The sequence below is a fragment of the Cryptomeria japonica genome, chromosome 9 (assembly GCF_030272615.1).
Source record: "Cryptomeria japonica chromosome 9, Sugi_1.0, whole genome shotgun sequence".
Classification (NCBI taxonomy): domain Eukaryota; kingdom Viridiplantae; phylum Streptophyta; class Pinopsida; order Cupressales; family Cupressaceae; genus Cryptomeria; species Cryptomeria japonica.
Genome location: NC_081413.1, coordinates 366,649,336 through 366,673,664, shown reverse-complemented (window position 1 = coordinate 366,673,664; position 24,329 = coordinate 366,649,336).

The following is a 24,329-nucleotide window of genomic DNA, read 5'->3' as shown; positions in this document are numbered from 1 at the left end:
AGGTCTTTTAAATCGTTACCCTTTTTTCCACTTAACTGGAAGGGTCATTATGTCATTGAAAGGGGACATTTAAGGCTTACGCCTAGGCAGGTTTTATTTCTATTAAAGTTGGAGTGCTTTATTTTTCCCTAAGTCTTAAGTAAGACCTTTAATGCATGTATCAAGTTCTTAAAAGTCAGGAAGATCGAAGAGATCCAATGGTGGTCGTAAGACCGCAATGGGAAGTTGCACATTGAATAGTCATCACGACTCAGTGACAAGCTGCTAGTGGTGGGGCCGTATGGAGATCTAGTGGTGGAGTTGTGACGGTCAAGCAACAAAAGTATCTTAAGGTTCGAATCATAAGGAGTTGATCCAACGGTAGTCATGAGACCGTGATGGGAAGATGCAAGTCTTTTACCCATCATGACTCAACGACTAAAGGCAGACAGATGTAGTATGGTGGGCCCCCTTCGCAAGACCTAAGAGATTAAAGGGCACGTTAGATTTAAACGATCTAATGGTTGTCATTGAACCGTGAATGAGAGTTGCAAGTTCTTTGCTCTTTGTGGATCAGCGACTAAAGGAAAAAGCGCTCTAAAATTCCCTTCTATCCATTGGAGTGGAAATTTTTAATTTCAAATGAATTAATTGTAGAGCGTGTGACTTGGTTAATGAGAATTAATGTCAATTTTTTGCTGAGGTTGCTTCATAAAATCTTGTTTTGTTTGAGATTTTGATTGTAAAAGGCTTTCAAAAGGTTTGTGGAGACAAAGTTTGAAGCTTCTGTGAGTTTTTTTGGTGACAAGTAAGTTGTTTTGTGACTGTTATATTTGCAATTTCAGCTCTTGTGTGTTGGCATTGTCTGCTTCTAGAAAATTTGAAGGGTTGGTTGAATCAAAAAGTTAAAATAAAATAAACCCTAAATTATCAAAATGGCACCATGACGGGAGTTCAAAGGGAAAATAGATTATTAGGAAAGGGCCATCTATGATGATTTTTTAGAACAGTTGGTTCAGTCTACAAATAGTTCTACCAAATAGAAAGAACTTGTACCCAAATATCCATGCTTAAAAATCGGTGATGGTTTGTTTGAAAAAGGATATTGGTTAAGAGATCCTCAGATAGGCATGTTGAGTTAAGGTCTGTCAGGGTGGGGTTTAGTCAGCAAAATGCATCTGCTCCTACAAACAACATATGGCAATTAGATATCGGGAAAATGGTGGTCCCTAGAGTTTTTATGGATGTTGACTTGTTGACCCAAATTGCAAAGAATTATGACTCTGTTACCAGAATTGTAAGGAATGTAAGTGGAAGCCCTTTGATTGAAGTTATAGTTGATGAGATTAGAAAGGTTTTCTGACTAAATGAGTCTTGAAATTATCTAGAGCCGATTGATTTTGAAATGTTAAAGAAGGTCTATGATACTCAAAAAGACCATCTCAGAGGTGGACCAATGAGGGAATTCTTTTCAAAAAGAGGAGGACTAACATTGGTAGGGCCTAGTACAGTTGAACCTTTCCCTATGACTTTTTTCACTTTGAGCGCTAAAGGAATATATTGGTCTCTATGTCAGATTTTTGGAGATGATGCAGAAAATGCTATGCCAACTCATTACATGCTCATGATGGCACAAATTATCAATCCATCTATAGCAATAGCTTATGACTTTGCACCTTATCTAGCAAATGTAATCCATGAGGTTTCATTGGGATTAATAATGCCAAGGTGGATAGACCTTTTTGTTGGTATTCTTTGTTAATGCATATGTTCTTGTTCAATGGTGTAGACTATTTTGCAAAGGGTATGAACTTACTGAGAGTCAAAGATGGTGAAGACATGCTAGTGCAATTATGGAGTGTAGATGTTGTTACTACTTACTAAGATTGCCATTAGTCTTATGTTCAAAGTTATTCTATATACTCTAGCTAGTTATCTCTACCGAAACATTCAGTTGGTATGCATAGCACAGTCGATTAAAGAAGAAAGTATTCACAGAGCCCAGTATACACCGAGCTATGTACCGAGTATCATTCCATGTCTATCGAGCAGCAATAATGATATACCGAGTTGATATACACCGAGTGAAACGTGTTACCAGATTCACTGAACCTGGACATATATGGGAACCGTGTTACAAAGATCAAGGAACAAGTAACCGTTATCACATTGGAAATTGCACTTAAAGATTGTGTATGATTTTGAGGTCATCTAACCAATGAAATATTTTGTATATTTATTCATTCAAAAAATCATGTTTGTAAGATCGAAGCAATAATCAGATCATCGACATAAGAGATCTATTTATACATCATGGATTGAGATCAGAACAGATACATGCAGTGAAAGAGAGAGATATAGTGGTGTATGAAGCAAGACATGTAAAAGCACTAAGTGTTATGACTATTACAAAGACATAGAGGTCACAAAGAAGGATTTCAGAGAACAGTCAAAGAACAGAGTAAACAAAAGGGTTTACTGAGTTACTTTATGGGTTATCAAGGTATGCTATAAGCAAGGTAATCTTATTTTGAGCATATAGAATCTGCTATAACATTCCAGATGTAAAGGTGCAAATATTTGTAATGATTTATTGTAATATTTTGAAGTTGTAAGATAAACCTTTAATAGGGTAAAAGACTCTAACTAAGTCTATAAATTGTAAAGCCTCTAACCAAGTACAGAATTTAGAATAAGTGTTGTAAAATCTTTTAGCAAGGTAGATCTAATAGATCTTGGTACTCCTAATAGGGTAAGCTATCAGAAATAGCTAAACATGTAGCTCTAACCGGGCAACCTTTATTATTGCAGTAGTGAAGTTGTGGGTGCCATCCCCACTGTAGTTTTTCTCTCTAACGAAGAGTTTCTGCGTAACCAAAATATATGTGTTATGGAGTGAATCATGTATGATTGTCACTTATTTGTTTTAGCATTATATTATGTTACTGCACTATTCAGTTTATGCTTAACAGTAAAGTTATTGTTGAAGAAAATTTTTGAAGTACCAGTTCACCCCTCCCCTCTCAGTACATTAGCTTTCCATATTGGGCCTAACAATTGGTATCAGAGCTTCAATCTTGGAAAAGGGTTTAACTACCTAAATAGAAAGATCTTATCAATGGAAGGCTATAAACAATCTCAAAGAATTGTATATCTGCAAGAAGAGTTGGATCATGCTAATCAAGTGATTGCAAACATGCAAAGACAAATGCAAAAATCATTGAAAGTGAGAAGAGGATAATCTAATGATTTGCAGGACTCTCAAGAGTTAGTAGAACAAATTGAGACATCATCTGAGAATAGTATGTCTGAAGAGACTAAAGAAATGATTGAAGTGTTGAAAGAAAAGAACAAAGCACTAACTGATCAGCTAAAAGAAATGAAAAGAGAACATGAACATTTCAGCACACAGATGACTGAAAATATCGATGCATTGAGGATAGCCGAGGATAAAGTAAGAGAGAAACAACTAGAAGCAAATATGAAAGATGATGAGAATCAAGCATTGAAACTTGAAGTATCAAGGTTGATCGATGAACTTGAAATAGAAAAGAAACCTAAAGAAACACTGAAGAAGAGTTATGAAGCATCAAAGATGTTGGATGAGCAACTGAGTACAAGAAGACCCAACAAAGATGCAGGACTCGATTACAAAGGAAAAGACTCTACTGAGAAGGGAATTCATACTACCGAGAGAGGAGAATCATCAAAGCAAGCTGGAATCAAGAAGAACATCAAAAGAAAGAAGCCTATTTGCAACTACTGTGGAAATCAAGGTCATACTGCCAACATGTGCTAAATCAGAAAAGCTAAGCAACCGAATGTCACTAAGTCCAACGATTATTGTTACAATTGCAATAAATATGGTCACACATTTAACCAATGTAGGACAAAGTCTACTAGCAACAATAAGAAGGCAAAATTCAAAGGGTTTTGTAAAAACTACAATAGATATGGACACAGTATCGAGAAGTGTTGGTTTAAGCAAAAGAACCATATGTGGTTTGCACACTGAGCAAATACTGGAAGCTACTGAACTCACAAAGAACTTAACCGACCATATGCTGTAGTACCATGGGATTACAATACAAGGATATGGTGTGAATGTTGTGGAAGATATGGACATATAAGTGCCAACTGCTTTATAAGGTTTGGAATGAACAACAGGAGATCATGGAGAAATCCTGGTATGGCATGTTGTCATTGTCAGAAAGTTGGACACTTGGCTGGAGATTGCAGAGATCAACCTAGAGGAGACACTGAAGAAATAAAAGGCAAATTACAGATGATTTGGAAAAAGAAGGAAATCATGTCAAATGAAGAAAGCACCTTACCTACCGAGTTAGGTGCACCTATTCCAAATTAATCGGTAAAGGTATGAAGGGACTGCACTCTCTCAAAATATTAAATCTTAACAGTTCCTACTTTATTATGTACTTAAGTCAAAATCTGCATAGTTAAAGATGTATTAGTAAGTTTGAAATTCTATCAAAGTCTTTTGAAGCACTATACAGGAAACCTGTCAAGTCGGTAACTACAGGAAGCCTGTCTAGTTAGTAAATGAAGGAAATCTGGCTACTCGGTTAAAGCGAAAAAAGGAGAGTAAATCAATTTAGCGGAACCGAGTGCATTTAATGTTTTAACCTAACCTGCACGGAGCCCGATAAGGTATACTCTATACTTAAAGCATTTACACGGTCATTTTTCACTTACCAAGTTTTTGAGAGAACAGAGCAAAGTGAATCTAAGGCGATCAAACCTCCCCCGAAGTGAAATTCAAGGTATTTACATCAATCTCAATGCATTGTTAAGCTAGTTTACCGATCATATCTGTTGAAGATCTCTGTTTCATATTTGTTAAGAGGAAAAGCGTCTGTCATTTGAAAGTTTTCAAACCCTAAGGATCTTTTGATAATTTCTATCTGAAATCTACAATGGCACCAAAGATCCAAGAACCCGTTATTGTTAAGAATGTTGAAAAGCCCTCACTAAAATACTCTCTAACTCCCAAAATAGCATCAAAACTGGATGACAAAACTACATTTTCACTCATCCCAAATAGAGTTTTAATAGTTGAGGATGTCAGATTCTTCACCAAATGTCGAGTTGAATAACTAGGTCATGTTGAAATCAAAGACACCTATGATGAATTGTGCACCGATGGAAAATTGGATAGCAAGTATGAGCACATTAAGATCAAGGGATTGACTGAAGCCCTAACCTATCCCCATGTCTTCAAACCCCAGTGGGTCAAGTTTGTTCTAAGTAGAGTTCATGATGATTTCATGTGGTTAGAGGAGCAACCATTCAAAATCACCAAGGAAATCATTCATCTGATCACCGGTTACCCTATTTATGATCATGCCCGAGCTCAAAAGATGATATCACAAAAGGAATTTATCACCTTAACTGGAGTGGAATCAGATTGCAAAGGACTAAAACTGAACAATGTCACTAATGCAGAACTAAAGTTTACTATTAGAGTAATAAGTTATTGTTTCTTCCAATCAACAAGGGAAAATAGTGTACCCTATGCAGTAGTCGACTTAGCATACAAAATTGTGAAAAAGGGAATGAAAATTGATCTTTGTGAAGTATTGCTGAAAAACCTGTTTGAGAATCTGAACACCATCAGGAAGCCGAAGAAGACCAACTTGGCTAATACACTAAAGTTTGGATCACTGTTATTATGCATGTTTTTCTATTTTGAAAAATTCTTTCCAACAATCGGTAAAGTAGTTTGGGAGCTACACCGACCAGTCACCCATCAAATCAATGACTTTATCAAATGTCTAGGTGACAACTTCAATGATATTATGGATGATTATTTCAACAAGTTTCAAGAGAAGATGCATAACAGGTATAGAATTCCACCCCAGCTAGTGGAAAAAAACAAAGATGACATTTGTTTTGAAGTAGACACTGACTAGTGCTATGTGAATGTTGTGGAACCAAGAACTCAATCTTTGCCACCTATGGGTTATGAGGTTGACTTTGACATCACACAACAATAGATAGATGCCTTTCTTACACTACCAAGGCATGCTGCCGAGTTGAGGTGTGGAACATATGAAGAAGTGAAAGAGAAAGTAAAGATGAGCATTGTAGTACCAAAAGCTACAAGAAAAGAAACAAAGATGATCAAGGCACTATCAGAGAAATTTGGAGAAGGTTCCTCCTCCACACCTGTCAAGGGCATGCTAGTAATCACCGAGGAGGAATCAGAAGCCCAAGAGGCTACTATTACACTAAGTACCGAGTTGCCTAAAGGGAAAGTTCTGAAGAGGAAGAAACAGGACACATCAAAGGCATCACCGACTCCCTCAGTAAAGGGCCCAAACACAAGAGCATCTGCAATGTCACCGAGTAAGAAACCAAAGACTGTTGCTATTCCTAAGGTAACAAAGACCTACAAGAAATCTACTAGGAGACTCATTTTGGCAAAAGAGTCCAATGACACAGAGTCTGAAGATGCTAGCAAATTTCAGATTGTTAAGAACAAGAAGGTAAATGTACATAGTGTTGAAAATTTTTGTGCTAATCTGAAAGAATATGGTGGATTTGGATCATTCAGATATGTAAAATATGAATCCAGATCTGATGATGAAAAGAGACAAATAGAAGAAGCTATCATTTGCACACTTCTAAAATTATGATTGGCTCCATTGGAACTATCTAAGTCACTTCCAAATGAATTATATTTACATATTGACAATAGGTGGAAGTATGCAATGGACTCAAAGAAATAGATTAGAGAAAGAAGTTTGGTACATCTCTTTCCAGACATGTCGGTAGTTGAAATAAAAGAACATCTGACAACATACAACACAAAGTTCCTTGTCAAACAAAGAGCCTAAAAACTGATGAATGGTCTGTATATTGAAGTAGAAAATGAGACAAAAGAAAAGTGGCAGGAAATCTTTAGAATCAAGGATGCTGGTAAACAAGCTGAAGTTGAAATAGTTGATGTCACTGAGCAAGACCCTGCTGACACCATACAAATTGATGAAGACATCATGGACACTGAGGCACCAGAACAGGAAATGATAGAAGGCAATGCCTATGCAAAACTGGTATCCAGTGAGTCAGTTTTGGAACAAGTTTAGCCTTATCCTCTGGTCACTCATTCTGCTGCAACCGAGGCCCCTCAAGATACTGAACAAGGTGCAGAGGTTCACAAGTCTACAGAAGGAGAAATTGCTCCTCAGGCCACCAGGGAACAAACCTCTTAGGATCCTCCTAACACTAAAAATGTTGTAACTGAGACCCTGAGCACTGAATCACCAAAGGACTCAACAAAGGCTAAAGAAACCAACAAAAGTGTTGCCTCCATCGAGCAACCTACCAAGGATCCACAAGCCTCCCAAGCTATTGTACTAGTTCAACTAGCCAAATCTAAAGAAAAGAAGATGAAAAAGCATAGTTTCAAGATAGATATATCAAAACCAATAGTGTTGCCCAATGTAGACATATCAAAATTAAAAGGGCAGGCACTCATTGAATTCGGTGAACTATATAAAGCAAAGGCCGAATAGGAAAAACAAATGGCCATACAAAAGAAAAATAAAGTACTTCAGAAGGTAAAGACACTATCATCAGATATGCTACCTGCAGCTACAGTGTCAACAGATGCAGCCATCCATATTCAACTGGATGAACTCCTCAATCAGATAGAAACATCTGGAGTAGATGCATCTGAATATTTGAGCAAGTTAAAGGACAAAGAGCTCACTGCAAAAATGATTGAAGAGGTACAAAATGCTATTGCTCTTGGCAAAGTTAAACTTGTCAAATTTATTGCTGAGTTGTCCCCTCAACTCAAGCACATTCTTTATTTATTTCAGAAACTCTATACATTCTCTTTATTCATTAAAGATATCAAAAATAAAATAGAAGCAATTGAGAAAGAGATCATCGATCTCTCAAATAAGTTGACCACCGAGCCCAATTCTATTCAGAATTTTTATACCAAGTTACAATAGCTCATGGCTCAACAATTAGAACTCAGGAATGAAGAGCACAAAATAAGGATGGACATTATGACTCTTCAAACCTTATTCATTCCAGACTTGTCCTCCATTCAAGAATAGATCAATCGAGCCACTTACCTATCTACTACACAAGAGGGAAGCACATTAGATGGCTTAATTTCTCTATTGGATGACATTCAAGCACATAATTCTTTAATGGACAGTGTCAAGGATGCACTCTCTATCGCCCTCACCGAAGCAAGGACAAAGTATAAATCCATTTTTAACCAGTTGCCTCCACCAAATGGTAACTAAATTTTGATGTTTGTCAAAAAGGGGGAGTGAGTATCATATCAAAGTATACAAGGGAATGTAGTATACAGGGGGAGTATACTGAGTAGTGAACAATGCAGTAAGCAAAGAACCAGAGCAGCACACAAAACATTGATCACCGAGCATGCAAAATCAGAGTTATGTACAATATATTGATAAGGGGAGTATATCTGAATATACTATTTCATTGACAAATGTATATATTGTCAGTTTAGTCAAATTTTGCAAGTATATAGATTTTTGAGTTATAACTTTGAAAGTAGTTTTTTGTCAAACATCTCAACTAATGTCCAAAGGGGAGATTGGTACTACTTACTAAGATTGCCATTAGTCTTATGTTCAAAGTTATTCTATATACTCTAGTCAGTTATCTCTACCGAAACATTTAGTCGGTATGCACAGTACAGTCGGTTAAAGAAGAAAGTATTCACAGAGCCTAGTATACACCGAGTTGTCTACCGAGTATCATTCCATGTCTACCCAGTAGCAATAATGATATACCAAGATGATATACACCGAGTGAAACGTGTTACCAGATTCACTGAACCTGGACATATATGGGAAATGTGTTACAAAGATCGAGGAACAAGTAACCATTATCACATTGGAAATTGTACTTAAAGATTGTGTATGATTTTGAGGTCATCTAACCAATGAAATATTTTGTATATTTATTCATTGAAAAAATCATGTTTGTAAGATCGAAGCAATAATCAGATCACCGACATAAGAGATCTATTTATACAACATGGATTGAGATCAGAAAAGATACATGCAATGAAAGAGAGAGATATAGTGGTGTATGAAGCAAGACATGTAAAAGCACTAAGTGCTATGACTGTTACAAAGACATAGAGGTCACCGAGAAGGATTTCAGAGAACAGTCAAAGAATAGAGTAAATAGAAGGGTTTATCGAGTTACTTTACGGGTTACCGAGGTATGCTATAAGCAAGGTAATCTTATTTTGAGCATATAGAATCTGCTATAACATTCCAGATGTAAAGTTGCAGATATTTGTAATGATTTATTGTAATATTTTGAAGTTGTAAGAGAAACCTTTAACAGGGTAAAAGACTCTAACTAAGTCTATAAATTGTAAAGCCTCTAACCAGGTATAGAATTTAGAATAAGTGTTGTAAAATCCTTTAGCAAGGTAGATCTAATAGATCTTGATACTCCTAATAGGGTAAGCTATCAGAAATAGCTAAACATGTAGCTCTAACTGAGCAACCTTTATTATTGTAGTAGTGAAGTTGTGGGTGCCATCCCCACCGCAATTTTTCTCTCTAACCAAGAGTTTTTGCGTAAACAAAATATATGTGTTATGGAGTGAATCATGTATGATTGTCACTTCTTTGTTTTAGCATTATATTATGGAATTGCACTATTCAGTTTATGCTTAACAGTAAAGTTATTGTTGAAGAAAAGTTTTGAAGTACTGATTCACCCCTCCCCATTCAGTACATTAGCTTTCCATATTGGGCCTAATAGATGTATCCTTGGATAGAGAAGATGCCAGCTACTTAATGTTTTATAGATGTTTTGCATCAAGGTTAAGAATTCTCTTGTGTCAAGAGAACCCCAGGATCCCAAAGGTTCTTCTTGAATTTATCAAACCCAAGGAATTTGTAGAATATATCAAAATCGTGCACAATTGGGGTGATATAATTTTGTATCCCGGTTCTACTATTTTTAGAGTGTATGGCTTTAGGGGAACTCCATATTTGTACCTTATCAGGTCCCCTTGAAAATAGGTATTGCTGAGATCATAAGGCAGATTGGGGGTCTGCAGGAAGCAAAATTGACAAATAAGGGTAGAGGAACAATTTTTCCAACCATTACCATGACACACCAATTTGTGATTACTAAAGGGGGTTGGCTGCATTTTGGTGAGTTCTTCAAGCCCTACATATTAGCAACAACAATTACAAGATTTGCTGACCCAGAGGATTTTTTCAATGGTATGTTCAAAAAGAAGGTCAGGTGTGGTTCAAAAGTTCATCAATTCCACTTTCCTAAGGATTTAATAAGGAATGAGTTTAATCTGGCAAGCCAAGAGGTGAAGAAAGAAAAATGGTTGGTATATAAGAAAACTCTTGAGTTTGTCCAATATTTTGATAAAAGTTATGATCCACTAAAGAGATTCCATCCATTTGGGGAAAAGGTAAAGTTTTTAATAGAGTATTTTGAGGACACCATACAAACCCTAAATGAGAAGAAATATGCAATGATAAAGGCAGACCCTAAAAAGGCCAAAATCATCTTGAACAAGCCTATTTTTGCTAAGATCATTCCTCCTAGTGAATATGTAATGTATAAGAAATCAGGCTATAATGTGGTGATGCCTAGGAAGGATGAGTCTTCTACATCAAAGGGAAAAAGGCCAATGGAGGATGCTTTTGAGTCCTAGAATTCCCCAAAGAGGTAGAGATTGGAGGAAGAGGAACAACCAAGTGAAGCTATGTATTCACCTTCCCAATCCCATTTACCTGTAGGTGATGAGAAGGTCGTAGCTGAGAAACTAATGCAATTAGGAAGCTTAGGAAAAAAAAATTTACTTATGGAGAATTGTAGGAGGGAGTGCCAGAGGAGCCAACAAGTGATAAAATGGATCTAACTATTGAGGAATTCATTGGGAGAGAATTGGATTATGTTATAAAACAGGCCTGTGAAGTGTCTTTGGTCAATGACAATTTTGTGAAGTCAGGAGCCTTTTTGCAATTTGTTTGGAGAAAGCATATGGATCAATTTAAGGACAGATGTGAGAAAAGAAAAGTTGAACAACCAAATAAAGATCCATTTGCTATTGAAGCAGAAATTAAACAGGAAATGCTAAAAGAATTTGAGTTGATTACCCCAAAGGAGGGGATAAAATTAATTGAAAGAGCTGGAGTGCTGATTCTCCCAAAATGGGATATAGTAGATGCTATGGTTTTTGATGCAGTAAGAAAGAAACTAAGCCCCTGGAGGGGATCACCTATAGTAATAACCATGCAACTCTTGTAATGCAGTCATTAAAAAGAGAAGAGAACAGAAAAGGGGGTGAATTCTCAAGGTCTGATTACTCAGGGGGGATGATAGTTAAGAGGGTTAAAGATATAGGTGTAAGAGACGCTACTAACATAACTTTAGAGTCTGCTAAGTTTGGAATGGCAGTGGCCAAGAAGGAGGCAAAGGAAAAGGCTGATCTTCAGGCAAAATTAGAAGTAGTTCTCAAGGCTTACAATGATGCAAAGCTTGAAATCACTTCTAAGGACAAAACAATTGTAGAATTGAAAGGTACATTGGAAGGACAACAACAAAAGTGTGATTCCTCTCAATTGATGATTGCCTCTTCTCCTGCCAGGCCCCCTCCTTCTAGTTCTATCATTGAATTTCCTCCTTCCCCCATGACTTCTGGCTTTCAGTCAACAAAGAGTGCTCAAGATGAAATTGAAAAGTTAAAGTAGGCTCAGTCAATATTGGCATAGAAATATGAAGAAGAAGTCAAAGACACTATTCTGAAATTTGCCCATATTGTTCAATTAGCAATTTAATATTTGAACATGAAAAGAATTTTGAATCTCTTGGGTTCTTTGAAGGAGGAAAAGGCTACTTTGGAGCCAGTCTTAGACAAGTGGATTGCAAGAGAAGTAGACTTAGAGTCAATATATTCATTGTCTTAGGAAGAAGTAGATGATAATGATGTAATTAAGTCTACTTATGAGTTAGTTAAAGACTTGTCCAGGTTTGTAGCTGAAAGAATAGATATTGAAAGAAAGGCAGGTTTATTCCGACAAGAATATGCCAAGGAAAAGTATGAATTGTTTCCTGGAGGTTTCTTAGGTGCAAACAAGATGAAAGACAAGGAAGTGTGGATTGAGGAGATAGGTCATAGGCTGTCTCAAAGGATAAATAATATCATAAATATGGATAATACCTTTCTGCTTATTCAAACTATTGAGGAAATTGAAAAGGCAAAATCATATTTTGGCTTTTTAGAAAATGAAGTTAAACAATTAAGGATGAAATGGAAAAGTTTGAATAAACAAAAGCTTAAAATTATCAACTTTCCTTGGCCCAATGATGAGACTTTCAAAGTATTGGAAATCAAGTACATTTTGAACGGGACAGGAGAACAAGAAGGTCCCCTAATGCTTCAGCATGTGATAGTTCACGGGCATCCTGAAGCAGTTTTCTTTTTGTAACAGATTTTGGGTAATTGGAACCTCGAAGAGTTCAAAATATCTTAAGACAAAGGCACCACGTATCAAGAACCTGCCCTTTTGGTTGTTTTCCAACTGGATGACCAATCAATTATAGAAGTACGCATTCCAAAAGCAGCTATGCTTCTCCCTCAAGTACAGTCTTGTAGTCAATGTAACTTTTGGAGAGAATAGTTGTCAGGATAGGAATATTCTTCTAGGGAAGTCTGAAGCTTGTTGCATCTAAAATTCTATAAAAGGATACCAGACAACCTAGAAAGGGATCACAAAAATTTTGTAGTGAAGCTCTGACAAAATATATGCAGACTTTGTTTTTGGCATTTGGAATCATTCTTATATCTTTTTTTATATTAAAATAGTTCAAAATCTATACAATATAATATCAGATGTCCTATTTACATCTATTTTGTAGTGCTTATCCTTTGCTTCCTGCTTGTATACATTATCCTTTTTACATATATAACAAAACAAGTCATAGACTTGAGTCAATTGAGTGAATACTACAGTAAAAACATCATATAAGAGAGATTAATACAAAATGCCTCATTGGCCATATAGCAAGTAACAAAATGAACGACCCTGATCACTGCTATCATGTTCCTTGCTCCTCATATCTAGGAGGAAGCACATCTAAATCTTCAAGATTGATACAGATTTAATAGATCAAAATAGTTATATATATATGAATTCTATTGTCAAATTTCAGTCTGGTTTTTGATGACTCTGATGCTCGGATAAGGCACTGGTCTAAATTGCTATTGTTTGTGACATCTTTGTGGTCCCATATAATCAAAACAAATTTTTCATTCATGTTTGGTTGTATTAAATTGAAGGAGTTTACAGAAATTTGTAAACCATCTACTAGGTTGTGAGAAAGTAGTCACAATTAGGTTTACCTGCCTAAGATTTGTAAAGCTTGAAGTGTAGGAGGTTTTTTCCTTGTAAACCTCATTAATGTTGTCTTGTTTCCTATTCTTGTTGTTCTCTTCTTGTGTAAATAGAGGCATAATTTGTGAAGAGAAAACAAAGTAGTCAGAAATTGAGACCAACAAGAAATGGTGACTCTACTGGGGAGTGTCATATAGGATGTATTATAGTCCAGATCAGTGTTTACATTTCATAAGTTGTTAAAATCAAGAATCCTGAGGTCTCTGTGAAAATTTATTGACCTTTCATTTACCCAAGTCCCTGTAATTGTCTTTTCCATCGCAACATTGTTTAAATCTTTCTCTGAGAGTAACATTTTCATTCTGTAGTATCCTGTGAGTGAGCTACTGTGTTCAAATTTTTTTTTAATCCCCAAGCAATTGGGTGGTGACTCTGAAAGCAAGGAAAACCAATGCTCTTTTAATATAATCACAAATCACTTCAAGGGATTTTAAATAATGTAGAGAGGAGAGAATACCGGGTCCTACATGAAGAAGAATCCTCAAGAGAAGTTGCAAGAAGGATTGCTTGAACTAGTCCGGAAAGGCTAGAAAGGAACAATTATACATGAACTTGTTAATTCTTCATGGAGATAGAAAGGCAGCCATATGGGTAGGTCCACTAGATGACCAGTCTATGAAAATTCTAATACATCATCTCATGAATCTGAACAAGATATTATGGGTTTTCATATGGGCTTGTTTGGTACTAATGAGGATATTCAAACTTTCCATCAAAGATTGTCTCATACTGGCACTTTTGAGAGAGATAAGAATAGCTCGAATGCCAAGGTAGATCCTTTTCCCCGAACTGTAGATGGAAATGTAAGCTTGACCATGCCAATATATCAGATTTAGAGGAAATCTTTCCAGACCTGGATGAAGTTTCCCAAGAAATTGAGGCTCTCAATAAAAAAGTCTATCAGTTAATTTCCTTAAGAAAACAAAATGAAACTAAGGCAAAACTTATTGAGAGAGATAGGTTGTTGAGATAGATTACAGATCTCGAGTTATTTACTCAAGGAGAGCCTAAAAGTAAGGAAGAGGGCCCTGTTATTAGAGAGAATTTGACTGACAAAATTAGTTCTGCACCCAAAATTGTTGTGCAGACTAATAGGGAGGTTCACAGTGATCCACAACCTACCAAATTTGGTACTAACAAGGGAAAATAGAAGGTTTTAGAGATTGGATCTAGTTCCAAAACTGTAGATGTAGTATCAGGAAGTGGAAGGGTAACTCATGGAATGTCCTTGCATGAAGTTGAAGTAGAGAGGATGAGAAAAGAGAAGGAAAATTTGTAGAGGGAATTGGAGAAAGATGAAATAGAAGCAACCAACACTAAAGTCAGAAGAAAAATTGAGTACCTAAAATCCCCTCCTATAACTTTCCCTTCAACAGATCAGAGTAACCCTATAACTCAATATACCTCACATTCTGTAATGAAAACTCAACCAACTATGCCCATGAATACTATTCCCCCTGTTAACCAAAATAACATTGTCTTTTCTTTTAATGTTGCTCCAGTAAATCAAATACCTCTTGGACTACCCCACAACTAGAATAACCAAGTTCCTTGAGTTGGTGGTCCAATTTCAAGAATGAATACTAGGAATAATTTTGCTGGTAACCAGTTTCAGAGAAGACCCATCAGTGTTGAGTTGTATAGATAACTTTTCTTTGATGGGATCCCAGGTTATCCAAACCACGTCCCTACTGAATTGAGGGATAAACTTAAGAAATTTGTTGGAAATAATGCCATAAGTGTAGAGGAGCATCTGGAATCTTTTGGTGATATGATTAATGACTATGAGATTACAAATGAGGATGTGATCATGAAACTATTCATGCAATCTCTAGTTGAAGATGCTAGGGATTGGTACAAAGGGTAACCTATGGATAGAATTAGTTCTTGGGAAGAGTTCAAGAATTATTTTCAAGAGCAGTATGGGGACAAGACAAATGTGAGCTTCATGCCTAATGAGTTTATTAATATCAAAAAATCTGATAATTATGTCATCACAAACTTTAATGCAAGGTTCCAAAAGGCAATGCACAAACTATTTCAAGTGATGAGGTTAGATGAAAATGTATGACTAACCACCTATTATAATGCCTTTGACCCAAAGATGGCTTATATCCTTAGGGATAAAAAACCCACACAGTTTAAGGGATGCTTTTAGAATTTCAATAAATGTGGAAAGTAATAGGAAAGCATCAGGCAAAGTGGGAAAAAGAACTGATGGCAGACTATGACAAGAGAAAAAGCCACAACCAAATAAGGCCTCTAGAGAAGAGGATACAATTGAGAAATTGATGACTATTGTGAAAGAGCTTACTACAAAGGTGAGTAAGAATGATAAACCTCATTATAATTGGCAAGATAGGCCTGCTAGGTTACATGATATGACATATAATATTGCCTAGAAAGATGGAAAACCTGTGCAGGACAAGCCAAGAAGTACACAAAATCAGGATACCCCTGACCCTTTAAAAGGTGGAAATGTGCATAATGTGGATAATACTCCTTGGTGTACAACATGTAATGGACCACATTCCCCTTACCAGTGTGAAGTGGCTCAGGCTTTAAATGAATCAATGAGGAGTGAGGATGAAGTGAGGTATCAGAATGAAGATAAGCCTACAGTGAATATGTTTGAAACCACTATTGACAGTGACTATGAGTCTTCACAGGATGAAGCAGATGAGTATGATGCACTAAGAAGCAATGCAAATTGCCAAGGGCAGTTAACTATTCATTGACATCCTACTCTAAATGTGGTGACAATTGAAGATGAAGAAGTTCATCTTAGAAGGCCTAGTGAGGAAGAGGTGAAGAACCTCACCAAAGCTGCAATAGCTAAGGCCAAACACAACTATAAATTGAGAAGTAGTAAGAATGATGAGAATCAGGGGAAGCCTAGTTCCATGTTTATTAAAGAAATTTCTTAGAAAAGTGTGACTGATGATAAAAATTATGTCGTAGATGGTCATGCTAAAAAGGATCAGTCTAACACTTCAAGGAAACCTAATAAAGTTAGTGCAACTGGCAATTTATTAGAGACCACTGTTGATAAGAAGACAAGTCACCAAAAAAAAGATAAGGTTAAATCCCATTCTGAGTCTTATATTAATTCTGCATTCGGTATGACTCAATCTTTAACCTAGATGAAAGTTTCAGTACCACTGATAGAGTTGTTAAAAATAAAAGAACATAGAGAAGCTTCATTTTCTTTGATTTCTAGTATATCAGATATGGATGCATCTTCACCAAAAGGTACTGAAAAGGAGAGAAAGGTTCAAGAACAAAAAATCCCATAAATTTATGTGGGAACCACAATTACTCAGGAACCTTCTCAAGTTGATCCTTTTTATATGACATTATTAGTCAGCAATAGACTAATAAAAAATTATATGATAGATTATGGGGTTTCTTCTAATGTGATGCCATATGGGGTCATGAAGGAGATAGGATTTTCAGTAAGTACCTTGTATGGGAAGTGCTACGCTATGGATAACAGAGAAGTACCTATTGTTGGTACAATGAAAGATGTAGAGGTGAAAATAGCAGCATTCCTTGAGGCAACCTATAAGATGGATGTTATAGTAACTGACACTAAGCCACATTATGGAATGCTTTTATCTAGATAGTGGGCTACAATAGTTGGAGGAAATGTCCAACTAGATCTCTCATATGCAACCATCCTAGTGAATGGGAATCAGGTGAAATTATATAGAGAACCATGTGCCCCAGTGGTCATTGAGAAAATAGATCCTAACATGCTTAATTGTATGATTGATGTGGACCTTGACAATTTTAGAATTGAACCAATTCAGCCTCAGTTAAAAAATACAAACCCTATTGTTAATGAATTGGAATCTCAATAGGAAGGCCTGTGGCAAATGTACTTTGATGGAGCTTGCTCCAAAGAAGGATATGGAGTAGGAGTAATTTTTGTTTCCCCATCAGGTACTACTTTTAAATACTCATTTCTATTAGCTTTTCAGTGCATAAATAATACAACTAAGTATGAGGTATTATTATTGGGGTTGGAAATTGCTAAGAAACCTGGGGTTCAGTTGTTAAGAGTTTTTGGAGATTCAGAACTTGTGGTGTCCTCTGATAAGATCAAAATACGCATCTAAGAATGACAAGTTAAAGAAGTATAAATATGTTGTTTGGGATGTGATTGAATACTTTGATGCATTTTCAATTAACTAGATTGAAAGGTCAAAAAATATTATGTCTGACTTCTTAGCTAATGTTGCACTAAAAAATGATTATGTAACATTAAATGGAGTATCAATAGTTAAGATCAAGGCCAGACCTGCTATTCCAAATAATGTGTATAACTGGCAAGTGTTAAAAAATGATGATGATATAGTCAGGTTTGTACAATGCATTGATGACTATGAAGGTCAGAAAATCAACTGTAATGCATTCATTGGTAGAAATAGTAGATGGGAAAGAAACAATTTTTGGAAATGGCATAGTTCAACTAGAAACTAATGAAATACCTAGAGGACTAGTGGAACTAGAGTGTATGTTCAGCTATAGTGATGGTCATTTACACCAGAAGTCATCTACTAAGTTGGAAGAGTTGGAAGAGGTAAACTTAGGGACAGAGTTATCCCCTAAGTTGGTGTATATTGGGAAACATTTGTCTTCCCATGTCAAGGCCAACCTCATTAATATGCTGAAAAGGTATAAACATGTTTTTTCTTGGTCTTATGATAACCTGAAGGCATATAGACAAGATTTATTTCAGCATGAAATACCTCTGCATCCTGATGCTAAGCCTTTCAAACAAAAGAAAAGACCTATCAACCCCCTCCTGGAAACCAAAATGCAGCAAGAACTGACTAAGCTGAGAGAAAGGGGAATTATAAATCCTATAAGGCATTCATCATGGGTATCCAATCTGGTCCCTATCAGGAAGAAGAATGGGAACATAAGGCTCTGTCTAGATTTCAGGAATTTGAATGTCACTTCTCTTAAGGAAAACTACTCATCATCAAATATGGAAGCCATGCTACAAAGGGTAACCGGGTGTGACCTATTATCAATGATTGATGGTTTCTTCGAGTATAATCAGGTATTGGTAAAAGAGTCTAAGCAGTTCAAGACTGCTTTTATCACCCCTTGGGGAACCTATGTTTATGTAAGGATTCCATTTGGTTTAAAGAATGTTGGGGCAACTTTTCAGAGGGCTATGGATGTAGCCTTCAAATAATTTATTAACTTATAATGGTTGTCTACCAAGATGACCTTACATTCTTTTCAAAGAAGGCAGATGACCATTATGGTCATCTGGAAAAAATATTCTGCAAGGCCTTGGAGTTCAGTGTGTCTCTAAATCCCAAAAAATGCCAATTTGTTGTAGCTGAAGGAAAGTTATTAGGACACACCCTAAGAGAATTGAGGCTATTAACAAGGTGCCTCAACCTAAGAATGTTAAAGGAATTCAGTCCTTCCTGGTTAAAGTGAATTTTGTCAGAAGGTTTATAGCCAACTTTGTTGAGATTGTTAAGCCCATTGTTAAGTTGTTGAAAAAGGATGCTAAATTTTCTTGGGGTGAGGAAGTAGCACAGGCCCTCGACAATATTAAAAAGGCTATTCAGGAAGCCCCAGTGTTAAAATATCCTAATTACAGTAAGCCTTTTTCACTATTTTGCTTTGCTTCTTACCATACAATAGCAGTAGTCTTGCTTTAGAAGGATGATGAAGGTTATGAGCATCCCATTGTTTTTTATAGTAAATCCTTGCAGGCTGCTGAGTTAAAATATGAGATTATGGAAAAATAGGCATATGCTTTGGTCAAGGTTCTTAAAGCATTTAGGCCTTATCTTGTGAATGCAAGAGTTATTGCCTATGTCCCACATGCAGCTCTCAAAGACATTTTATCCCAGTCTGAAGTTACTGGTAAAAGGTGCAGGTGGATAAATAAGATATAGGAGTTTGATCTTGATATCTAAATCTTAAAGTTGGTAAGAGAACTGGGCCTGGCCAAATTGATGATAGAGTCAAATCTTGTGAACATTGACATCAACAATGTTGAAACTGAAGAGGTTATTGTCACTAGCATTGAAAGGCAACCATGGTATTCAGAGGTTGTGTATTTCTTGAAAAATGCAACATGTCCAGAGGGAATGACCCACAACCAAAAGAGAACACTAAAGATGAAATCACATAAATATGTTCTCATTCAGGGAGTCCTGTACTAGAGAAATAGAGATAGGGTGTTATTGATTTGTCTTGATGATTCCCAAGCTCAACAAGTTCTAACAGAAATGCATAATGGAGTATGTGGAGGTCACTACTCAACAAAGACAACTGCCAGCAAAATAATTAGGGTAGGATATTACTGGCCTACCTTGTTTAAGGATACTCACAAATATGTCTAGAAATGTGACCCTTGTTAGAAATTTTCTTCCAAATTGAAGTATGCAGGTGCTCTGCCACTCAACCCTGTTACAGCTGAGGCCCCTTTTTCTCAATGGGGCATTGACTTCATTGAAGAGATAACAACAAAATCAAGTCGAGGTCATAGGTGGATCTTGGTGGCCACAGATTATTTCACAAAATGGATTGAGGCCATACCCACCAAGCAAGCAACTAGTAAAGTTGTGGTTGATTTTTTAATGGATAACATATTGACAAGGTTTGGTGTGCCTCTGAAGTTGATTATGGATAATTCCATGTCCTTCAGGTCTAAGGAATTTATAGAATTTTGTGCAAGTTATGGAATTATCATGTCATATTCCTCACCATACCAGCCACAAGGTAATGGCCAGGCAGAATCAAGCAACAAAAGCATCCTAAACATCATTAAGAAGATTCTTGAGAATAATAAAAGATCTTGGGATCAAAACCTCAAGTAGGCTTTATGGGCAAACAAGTTATTATGAATAATGCTATTGGTACATCCCCATTTGAATTGGTGTATGGAGTACAAGCTAGGTTACCTGTGAACAATCTCCTTCCTGTATACAAATTCTTGCAAATTGAAGAATTGGAAGTGTCTGAACCTATGGAGGACGAAATGATTCAATTAGTAGAGCTGGAAGAGATGAGAATTATGTCTCATAAGAAGAAATTGAAAAATCAGTTGCAATCAAAATACCTTTTTGACAAAAGAGCCATAACTAGAAAGTTTCAAATTGGTGACATGGTTCTTCAGTGGAATGCTAGAGAACAAGATAAGGGCAAACATAAGAAGTTTGAATCATTGTGAATAGGCCCTTTGATTATCTTTGATGTCAATAGAAAAGACTCATATTTCTTGCAAAAAATAAATGGTGAGCTACGGGAATTCCCAATGCATGGACAATCCCTAAAGCACTACTTCTCATAACTCCTTTTGTCCATGCACGATAGTTGTAAAAATTGTATATATTAGGTTTACTTTGGTTTGGGTCTTGTTTTGGTCTGTGTCCTAGGGTTTTGCTAAGTTCTTGTATTGATCTCACGTCCAACCATCCCCAGTCAGAGACATTGTTATTAGTAATTTGGGTGGTGTTGATATCTCTGAATTTTTCTGCAATTTTCAATGTTCCTAGTCTGCAAGACAATGGCTTCTAAGGGTTTTGGGTTTAATAATTTTAAATTATAAAAAAAACATTTATGTCTCTTGTCCTAAGGGAAGGTCTTTTAAATCATTACCTTTTTTTCCACTTAACCGGAAGGGTCATTATGTCATTGAAAGGGGCCATTTAAGGCTTAAGCCTAGGCGGGTTTTATTTCTATTAAAGATGGAGTGCTTTATTTTTTCCTAAGTCCTAAGTAAGACCTTTAATGCATGTATTAGGTTCTTAAAAGTTGGGAAGATCGAAGAGATCCAAAGGTGGTCATAAGACCACAATGGGAAGTTGCATGTTGAATAGTCTTCGCGACTCAGTGATAAGCCGCTAGTGGCGGGGCCAGGTGGAGATCCAGCGGTGGCGGTCAAGCAACAAAAGTATCTTAAAGTTTGAATGATAAGGAGTTGATCCAACGGTAGTCATGAGACTGCAATGGGAAGATGCAAGTCTTTTACCCATCATGACTCAGCGACTAAAGGTAAACAGATGCAGTATGGTGGGCCCCATTCGCAAGACCTAAGAGATTAAAGGACATGTTAGATTTGAACAATCTAATGCTTGTAGTTCAACCATGAATGAGAGCTGCAATTTCTTTGCTCTTTGCAGATCGACGACTAAAGGAAAAAGTGCACTAAAAGTCCCTTCCATCCGTTGGAGTGGAAATTTTGAATTTCAAATGAATTAATTGCAGAGCGTGTGACTTGGTTAATGAGAATTAATGTCGATTTGCCACCAAGGTTGATTCATGAAATCTTGTTTTGTTTGAGATTTTGATTGTAAAAGGATTTTGAAGGGTTTGCAGAGACAAAGTTTGAAGCTTTTGTAAGTTTTTCTGGTGACAAGTAAGTTGTTTTTTGACTGCTATATTTGCAATTTCTGCTCTTGTGTGTAGGCATTGTCTGCTTCTAAAAAATTTGAAGGGTTGGTTGAATCAAAAAGTTAAAATAAAATAAACCCTAAATTATCAAAATGGCACCACAATGAGAGTTCAAAGGGAAAATAGATTATCAGGAAAGGGCCATCTGTGATGATTTTTTAGAATAGTTGGTCTAGTCTACGAATAGTTCTACCAAACAGAAAGAACTTGTATGCAAATCTCCTTGCTTAAAATTTGGTGATGGTTTGTTTGACAAAGGATATTGGTTAAGAGATCCTCAGATAGGCATGTCTGGTTTAGGGTTGTTCAGGGTGGGATTTAGTCACCAAAATGCATCTGCTCCTACAAATAACATATGGCAATTAGATGTTGGGAAATTGGTGGTCCCTGGAGTTTTTATGGATGTTGACTTGTTGACCCTAATTGCAAAGAATTATGACTCTGTTACCAGAATTGTAAGGAATGTAAGTGGAATCCCTTTAATTGAAGTCATATTTGATGAGATTAGAAAGGTTTTCCGGATAAATGAGTCTTCAAATTATCTAGAGCCGATTGATTTTGAAATGTTAAAGAAGGTCTATGGTACTCAAAAAGACCATCTTAGAGGTGGACCAATGAGGGAATTCTTTGCAAAAATAGGAGGGATAATATTGGTAGGGCCTAGTACAGTTGAACCTTTCCCTATGAGATTTTTCACTTTGAGGGATAAAGGAATATATTGGTCTTTGTGTCAGATTTTTGGAGATGATGGAGAAAATGCTATGCCAATGCATTACATGCTCATGATGGCACAAATTCTCAATCCATCTATAGCAGTAGCTTATGAGTTTGCACCTTATCAAGAAAATGTAATCCATGAGGGTTTGATTGGGATTAATAATGCCAAGGTGGATAGATCTTTTGGCTGGTATTCTTTGTTAATGTGTATGTTCTTGTTCAAGGGTGTAGACTATTTTGCAAAGGGTATGGACTTACTAAGAGTCAAAGATGGTGAAGGCATGCCAGTGCATTTATGAAGTGTAGATCTCTCCTAGGATAGAGAAGATGCAAGCTACTTAAATTTTGATAGATGTTTTGCATCAAGGTTACTAATTCTCTTGTTTCAAGAGAACCCCAAGATCCCAAAGGTTCTTCTCGAATTTATCAAACCCAAGGAATTTGTAGAAGATACCAAAATTATCCACAATTGGGGTGATCTAATTTTGTATCCTGGTTATACTATTTTTAGAGTGTATGGCTTTAGGGGAACTCCGTATTTGCTCCCTTATCAGGTTCCCTTGAAAATAGGTATTGTTGAGATCATAAGGCAAATTGGGGGTCTACAAGAAGTAGAATTGACAAATAAGGGTAGAGGAACAATTTTTCCAACCATTACCATGGCACAACAATTTGTGATTACTAAAGGGGGTTGGCTACATTTTGATGAGTTCTTCATGCCCTACAAATTGGCAACAACAGTTGCAAGATTTGTTGAACCACGGGATTTTTTCAATGGTATGTTCAAAAAGAAGGTCAGGTGTGGCGAAAAAGTTCATCAATTCCACTTCCCTAAGGATTTAATAAGGAATGACTTTAATCTGGCGGACCAAGAGGTGAATAAAGAAAAATGGTTGGTATATAAGAAAACTCTTGAGTTTGTCCAGTATTTTGATAAAAGTTATGATCCACTAAAGAGCTCCCATCCATTTGGGGAAAAGGTAAAGTTTTTAATAGAGTATTTTGAGGACACCATGAAAACTCTAAATGAGAAGATAGATGCAGTGATAAAGGCAGACCCTGAAAAGGTCAAACTCATCTTGAACAAACCTATTTTTGCTAAGAGCATTCCTCCTGGTGAATATGTAATGTATAAGAAATCAAGCTATAATGTGGTGATGGCTAGGAAGGATGAGCCTTCTACATCAAAGGGAAAAAGGCTAATGGAGGATCCTCCTAATTCTCAGACTTCCCCAAAGAGGCAGAGATTGGAGGAAGATGCACAACCAAGTGAAGCTATGTATTCACCTTCCCAATCCCCATTACCTATAGTTGATGAGTAGGTTGTAGCTAAGCAACTAATGCAATTATGAAGCTTAGGACAAATTTCTTTTACTTATGGAGAATTGCAGGAGGGAGTGCTAGAGGAGCCAACGGGTACTAAAATGGATCTAACTATTGAGGAATTCACTGGGAGAGAATTGGATCCTGTTATAAAATAGACCTGTGAAGATTTTTTGGCCGATGACAATTTTGTGAAGTCAGGAGCCTTTTTGGAATTTGCTTGGAGAAAGCATATGGATCAATTTAAGGACAAATGTGAGAAAAGAATAGTTGAACAACCAAATAAAGATCCATCTGCTATTGAAGCAGAAATTAAACAGGAAATGCTAAAAGAATTTGAGTTTATTACCCCAGAGGAGGGGAGAAAATTAATTGAAAGAGATGGAGTGTTGATTCTCCCAGAATGGGATATAGTAGATG